The 8068-nt window shown below is 39.3% G+C and overlaps 1 pseudogene across 1 annotated transcript; it reads left to right on the top strand.

Moving 5' to 3' along the window:
* The first annotated feature begins 1961 nt into the window (after positions 1-1961).
* Positions 1962-2358, top strand: LOC308555692 (small ribosomal subunit protein eS24 pseudogene; annotated as a pseudogene). Its single transcript has one exon. The product of its transcript is annotated as a small ribosomal subunit protein eS24 pseudogene (transcript).
* Positions 2359-8068: the final 5710 nt, after the last annotated feature.

Below are 8068 nucleotides of genomic sequence, written 5' to 3'. Positions count from 1 at the left end.
TCATAGGCCTCTCATGAATCTTAAGGGGAAAAATCTGTCATTTGTATGCCTTTTATTTATACTATCCTTTTCTTTTCCTTTTCTACTGATTTCTGGGACAGTCCCTTCATCTTTTTTCAATGGCTCATGGTTTGTTTTTACTGTATTCCATGTCTTCTGACATGCTGCTTCCACATTACTTAACTTTCTCAATTGCATCATTTCCACCTCTACTCCAACTACTGGCTAATGTGGTCACACCTGGTAATTTATCATTTAAAACTCTTGAAATTCCTCAGACCACAACCTCCTGTTCATGCCCTCCCATTTCCTCACTCCACTCAATCTGTTCTTTGTCTACATTGTTATTTCTAGTTTCTCAGTCCTGATCAGCATGAGATAAACGGCATCACCAGCCAAACACAAAGGATCTTGATATTTAATGTCCTGTTCAGTCAGACCTGCTTTGACTAAAAGCATGATTTGGGTTAAGTGTTAAAGATATTAAACTCTTTAAAGTAAAAAAATTTAAAGATGTATTTGACCTGGGAAAGCACAAGGCAAAGTCTGATTTCTTTAAAATCTTAATTCCCACAATTATTTAGGCTTTTCCATATTAAAGTGTATTTTAATGCTTACCACCAGTCCATTTTCAACTGCTCCGCCAATCCCGACTTTGAAATTTTGACTAATCTCAAAGAGTCAAAATCCAATGGTTTGTTGGATTTCATTCTCAAAAAGGTCTTTTTAGAAGGGCCCATATTGCTATATTCCCCCAAGTTTTTCATGTTTTACTGCCTTTCATTTTTCCTTGAATCTTCAACCTTTGTCATCTTCTTAATTTGTTCCAAACTGTACAGATTTCTTAAACTGCATCTTTTCCTAGGTACTTCCTACTAGAGTCTACTTAAATCCTATTCCATTATGGACTGATTGAGTTCCAGATGTACAGTCATGGTACTGAAACTTAAATTTATTATTTTCTTGAGTTAGACTATTTCTTTAATCCCTATTTCCTGCTTTTGTTTTGTTTGTTCTTTGTATGTAGGAGAGTTTATTCTCTCATTTTGTTAGAACTAATCTTCTGATCATTTACTAGGATAGGCTATATGGGAAGTATACTTTCTGAGTTCCTTCATGTCCAAAAATGTCTTTATTCTCCCCTTGCTTTTTATTGATATTTTGGATGAATATGGAATTGTAAAATAAAACTGATTTTCCCTCATTTGAAGGCATTGTTCCATTGTCTCTTAAGAGTCCTTGTTGATGATGAAAAACCTGATACTAGTCTGCTTCTTATTCCTTTATAATTGGCCTTTGCTTCCCTTTAAGTGAAGCTTTTAGGATCTCTTTATCCTTGATGTTCTAAGGTTGAGACATGAATCTTTTTTCATTATTTTCAAGGGGAACTTGAGATATCCTTTCAATTCAGAAATTCCTTTCCTTCATCTTTGAAAAAAATATCTTGTATTACTTTTTTATGATGTCCTCTTCGTTTTCTCTATTATCTCTTTCTGGAACTCACATTTTCAGGATATGGGGCTACTTATAGAGAGACTATTATTTCCCCTTATATTTCCTGTTTCTGTCTTCTGTTTTCTGGGAGATTTGTTCAACTTTACCTTCATTTCTTCTGAATATTTTATTTGGCAACCCCTATCTTTAAATTCCAGGAGCTCTTTATTGTGCTCTGATTGTTTCTTTTTCATAGCATCCTTTTGCTGATTTATGAATGCAATATCTTTTCACAAATATCTCTGTTGATGGTAATACGTATTGTTGCTTAAAGTATTCATCTATCTTCTGAATTCTTTCTTTTCTTTGGAGTCTATTTTTTCTGTTTATCTGCTCTCTCACATGTTGCATTTTTTCCTAAAATTCCTAGTGATCTTTGGTTGCACATTTATATTTAAGAATGACACATTTTTTTAAAACACGCACATCACTTGGCCTCCCTGTCTGCTTGAAGATCAATCTCCATCATGAATGACACAGTAACTATCTGGACCAGAAAGTCCATGATCAAGACTGCTTCAGCAGAAATATATGGGCACTGACATCCTTCACCCTGGGAAGGCACAGTACCCAAGACAGAAATTTGGGAAAAACTAGCCAAAACTTGTAAGACCACACCAGATGTCATCTTTGTGTTTGGATTCAGAACTTATTTTGGTGGTGGCAAGTCCACTGGCTTTGGCATGATTTATTTTTCCTTGGATTACGCAAAGAAAAATGAACCCATACATAGACTTGCAAGACATGGCCTGTATGAGAAGACCTCAAGAAAACAAAGAAAGGAACGCAAGAACAGAATGAAGAAAGTCAGGGGGACTGCAAAGGCCAATGCTGGTGCTGGCAAAAAGTGAGCTGGGAATTGGACAACAGAAAGAGTAGACTCTTCAGTGACTTTATCTGTGGTGATTGTTCAGATTTTTCATAAGAGGATTAATAAACTAAGAATTTAAAATAAAAAACACTTGGGAGCCCACATAAAGGATCAAGGCCTATGAGAGGAGTTGGCTGTTTTGTTGCAGGACTTACAAATGTTAGAATGTCAAGATCTTTGTTGCAGAGCCATTCAATTTCTCCAGTAAAGAACCCAAATATTCCCTTTCTGTGAGATAGGACCTAGCTGCCTGAAATTCTGAGGGCAGGGGGCAAAGGATGAAGTTTTGACTTTTAATTAATGTCTATTTTCAACTCCACATTTATTTCCTATTCTTTAATTAAACCAGATACTTGCGAGCCCCAAGCCTCTCCTAGGTCTTTGGCTGTATGTGCGTTCACATATATTTTAGGATGCAGCTACCTTTATACTGTTTCATCTGTTCTCTTCACCTCCTTTCCACCTCACCTTAATCCCATCACTCTCTAGTTGAAATTTATTAATGTCATGTCCACTGATGGCTCATATTTTGTTCCCATAATATTTATGGGCTTACTCCCCTTTTATTCTTTCTTCATCAATTAAGTAGTATTCCAGGAAGGGGAGGAGTTATAGTTATATGGCCATTCTCCATACGGAACAGGACATTTCCTTTTCCCCCCCTTAATCCTTTGTACTTTCGTCCAACCGCAAGAATTCTATTTAAACTGCTCTCTTGAAAATATTTCAAACAAATGTACTTTTCATTCCCTCCTTCCCCATAAATCATGTTTACCTTGCACCCTAAGGCTAAAAGCTTATTATCCCAGAGAAAAGGGTCAGTAGAGCCTTCAAGAAAGCAGTCCAGCCCTGGTAGATTTTGCTCAGTGGTTAGAGCATCAGCCAGCAGATGGAAGGGTCGTGGGTATATACATGATCAAGGGCATGTACCGTGGTTGCAGGCTTGATCACCAGCCTGGGTTGGGGCACATGCAGGAGGCAACCATATGTGTCTCTCTCTCTTACTCCCCTCCTCCTCCCTCTCCTCTCCTCTCCCTAAAAATTCAATGGAAAAAATATCCTTAGGTGAGGATTGAAAAAAAAGTAAGTCCACAAGATAGGGAAGAGATGATGCAGAGTAAGTTGCCATAAGTCATGACCTGGAATTAGAGTATTTTGGTAGGGAGAAGAAAGACAGAACAGAGAGAGTAGGCCCCAATTTCCATTCAGGACTCTTGTAGAGCATCTCTGCAGGTGCCCTCTGTATCAGCATGGAGTGGCCATAGCAAGAGAGAAATAGTGGCATGACCTATTTAGGCAGATGAAGTAGATACAGTGTTTCTAAGGATCCCTTGGTTCCCAGGTGATGTAGAAAGGAATGCAGGTGTTTCCACATTAGATAAAAATCAGTAGATACTCCATAATGAGGGCCCTCAGTAAATTTTTACTGAGTTCTCAAAAAAAGGAATCTTACTACTAGCCAAGTAAAAACTGATCATTGCAAAGAGTAGTTAAACATAAAGTTGAAAATGGCTAAAGGTAACACCCAATTTTGGAAGAAACATAAAAGTTTCTAGGGCTAGAGAGACAAAGATACAGAATGGCCTATAAGAACAGCCAACTGAATTCTAAGGATAGCATTGCCAAGAATAAAAGACTCATTTTGGCTAGCTGTGAAGGTTTCAGAGGACCTCTAAATCCAGGTAATAACAATATATAGGAAGAAGAGCTAAGCTTTGGGACACCAAATTTCCCAGCTTGACTTCTTTTGATCAGACTTGTGATACTAATTCTCTACATTACTTGGCCGGGGGGGAGGGGGGGGTACTTAGTTGCTAATATTAAGCATTTTATTTTCAGACCTGTGTACACATCACACATCCTTATCCTTCATAGAAAACAGCTAAAGCTTCTGCCTACAAGGGTACTCAGGAATGTATCCTCCCAGATTTAAAAAGCAAAACTTTGGGGGCTTGAAGAGTCCCAGATTCTAGCATAATTATTGTTTCTTTCTGAGACAGATTAAGTTTATCTTGTTACATGACCAAAAAGAGTGGGTTGGAGAGTAGAAGTTCCTCTCCAATTTATTTATTTTTTGAAGAAGCTCCATATGTAGGGCTTATTTCCATTTGGTTCTTTCTTGGACAACTCTTTATTAGATAATTCACCCTTTTAAATTTTACATGATTCTAGTAAGAGAAAGAAAAATAGCATAAGAACCTTGCCTCTCTTTGAAAGCAGCAATCAGGCATGAAATTTTATTTTATGGTAATGATGATTTTATATAATGCCAATATGCTAACACTTCCTTTAGCAGTTGGTGTTTTTTTTGTTTGTTTGTTTTTATCCTCACCTGAGGATATGTTTTAATTGATTTTTAGAGACAGGGAGAAAGAGAAACATGGGTCGGTTGCCTCTCACAACCTTTTTATTGTATGGACAATGATCCAACCAACTGAGCCACTTGGCCAGGGCAGCAGTTTTTAAATTAAAACATAACAATAAAGATAAATTTTTAAAGAAGAAAATCACCTATATGCCTATTGTCTTACTTGGGTAGCTTTTTTATTTCTGTATATTTTCTTCTGCCTATGTGGCACAAAAATGTAGAGATGAAAGACACTTTGGAATTCAACTTGTCCAATTTCTTCATTTTCAGATGAGGAAACTAAAACCCAGAGAGCTATGAGGTTAGCTCAGAATAATACCTTATTGCCTCCTTTAAAAGAAATTTTAATATTAAATTTTAAAAAATTATTGTTGATAAGACATGAGTAACTCCCTAATTGTCAATTTTCTCCACTGAGAACACAACTGCAAGGGGGGGGGGAATCTCTATTTTGTAATATAGTATTAGCCTTATCAAGAGCAATGTCTGAAGAATTATAGCTGCAAAATCTGGACTCCTAAAAACTCCCAGAAATCCAGGAATTTCTAGAAAACAGATGTGAATGCAAAGTATCTATATTTAAGCATTTGGAATCAAAGTTCACATACTGCTATGTGTTGCTACTGCTGATGCTGCCTGCAGATTGTTGATTCTGAAATGTACCCTCCTTGATAAAAAGGCAAATTATAGCTCTTAAAAAGGGCACCTAATTGCGGCTTTCTCTCTGCTGCAATTCAAATAATTGAAATAGCATTGAAAAGGGGAGTACTTTGTACAGAACATGGATGGTTTTCAAAACAACTGTGTCAGAAACACTCTGGACTCACATTAGTAGGATTCTTAATGTGCCATAGCAGGAAAAGGTCCAATATGCAAATAGAAAACTCCAGTTCTGAGACTAGCCACTAACCAGGAATATAATCTGAGGCAAACATTTAATGTTTCTAGTTTTGTTACCACATCAATAAAATGAGGCTAGCTTAGCTGATCTCAGAATTCTTTTCCCATTATAAAATTCTATGACTCTATGCGAAAGGTATCCTGTTATTTCAATCTGTGGGGAAACCCCAGGTGTGAAGAGCTGGCTTTATTAACACTGTCCTGATATCCTTTTGTTCTCTTATCCTTCTGAGGTAAGGCCTGGGCAGAAACCTGGCACTTCATTGGCACCCCCTTCCCTCCTTAATCTCCTGCCATCCTACCCTTATTTGTAACAAAACCCTATTGTCTCTTCAGTTATGTTTCATTACTTTTTCTTCTCCATCCACACTATCAACAGTTTAGTACTGGTCCTCGTACCAGGACCATAGGAACAAGTACCTGCTTTTCTCATGTTCTTTTCAGGGTCCAATCTGCTATTCTATTGAGCTCCATTCTGTTCTATTGTTAAAATTTACATCCTGATGGGAATGATCCTTGAGTTCTCTCTCTCTCTCTCACATTCTGTATTCAATCTGTCAGCAAATCTTGTTGGCTGTCTTTAAAATATGTCCAAAATCTGCCCACCTCTCATCATCTCCACTGCTGTTACCCTGGCCCTAGCCAGCAAGAGCTTCTGACTGATCTTCCTCACTTTTACTCTTGTTCCCTTCCAGCCTATTCTCAACACAGCATCCAAAGCAATCCTACCCGAGCATTAACTTAGATTGTAAAGTGAAATTCCTTACAGTGACCTACAAGGCGCTAGGTGCCCTGGTCATTGTTATCTGACTTTATTTCACACTGCTCTCCTCTACTCCAGCGACACAGATCTTCTTTATCTCCAAGTTGCTATGAACATGGCAATTTGCAGTGACTTTGCGCTTGCTTTCTGCCTGGAATACCAGATACCAGTTCCCTCTCTTCCTCACTACACTCCAAGGTCCCCTTCTCTGGTCCTTCCATCTCACTGTCTAAAATCCCAAGCCTTCTTTTTCTTGTTTTGTTTTCACGTCAGCACTTATCACTATGTAACCCTTTTCTTATTTTCCTTCTTTATTGTCTCTCTTCCCCACAAGAGTAAGGAATGTTGTCTGTTTTGTTTACTGCTCTATGTCCCAAGCACCTAGAACAGGGCCAAGCATACTGGGTGTTTAATAAATTTTTGTTGGTTCTGGAATGAATGGAGAGCTCTGTACCAAGCAAGGGACAATAACAGCAAGCATGTGTACTAAGAAATTCCTTGTCTGTTAGTTGTTTTAGGTTTCTTGTAAGATGTTTTTGACCTCAGGGAAAACGTTCTCCATGATTAAAGACTTAATTTGGTCACTAGGAGCTGGATCCCATCTTTTCTCCTGAATGTTACCCTGTAAGTTTGACAGCTCTGCTAAAGTTATATAGAAGAAAGTAAGGTAAGTACGAGGTAAGGTAAGGTAAAGTAAGGTAAGTACTAGGTAAGGTAAGGTAAAGTAAGGTAAGTACTAGGTAAGGTAAGGTTAAGTAAGGTAAGTACTAGGTAAGGTAAGGTAAAGTAAGGTAAGTACTAGGTAAGGTAAGGTAAAGTAAGGTAAGTACTAGGTAAGGTAAGGTAAAGTAAGGTAAGTACTAGGTAAGGTAAGGTAAAGTAAGGTAAGTACTAGGTAAGGTAAGGTAAATCTAAAGTAAGTACTTTAGATTTAAAATTTCAGATCTTGGCCTTTAATGCTCAAAACCCTCAAAATTCTAAGATTGTAATACTCCGCTCCAAGAGGAAGTATGGGGCCATTAAGTATAATAATGACAGTGATGATCAAATAAAATTTTCTAATGTCAAATTTATCTTAAATAAGAGGTAGCAGTAGACACTCCATTTTTCCCCCCTCTGTTTTTGCCTTTATCAGAGAGACGCACTCCCTGGCACACAGGAGATTATAGATTTATATTTCATTTGTTTTGGACAGAGCAATGTTTTCAACAAAAAGAGACATCTAGATTTTGGGGAGGGGAACCCTAGCCTGGGGGTTGGGGTCCTTCCACTCTGTTCGCATTCTGTGTTATGAGGGACCCGAATTTACCAGCCCAAGAAACTCCAAGGGGACGTCCGCGCTCCGGGATGACGACGGGAGCGCGTCTCGGGGTGCCGCCGGCTCCCTCAGAGTCCTGAGGAGAAAATCTGTGGCAAGAGGGGGCTCCGCGGCGTGAGCTCGCGACCTCCCGCGCGCAGTCTGGCCGGCTTTGTCCTTGTCCTTCCCCGTTCCCGGGACCTGCTTCTCGCTGAGGAGACGGGAAGGCGGCCGCTGCTCCTCGGGGCCGGCTGCGGGGCCAGCCCGTTAGCTCCGAGCGGACCGAAGTCGCGCAGCCCGAGCCGGGCCCCAGCCGGGGTGGGGGAGGGGCGGCAGCGGCGACAGCGCAGCGTCGAGTTTCCCAGAATTCCCAGC

The sequence above is a fragment of the Miniopterus schreibersii genome (assembly GCF_964146895.1).
Source record: "Miniopterus schreibersii genome assembly, chromosome: 1".
In the NCBI taxonomy this organism is placed as follows: domain Eukaryota; kingdom Metazoa; phylum Chordata; class Mammalia; order Chiroptera; family Miniopteridae; genus Miniopterus; species Miniopterus schreibersii.
The sequence above is the reverse complement of the archived record's forward strand: the minus strand, read 5'-3'. Positions and strand labels throughout refer to the sequence as shown.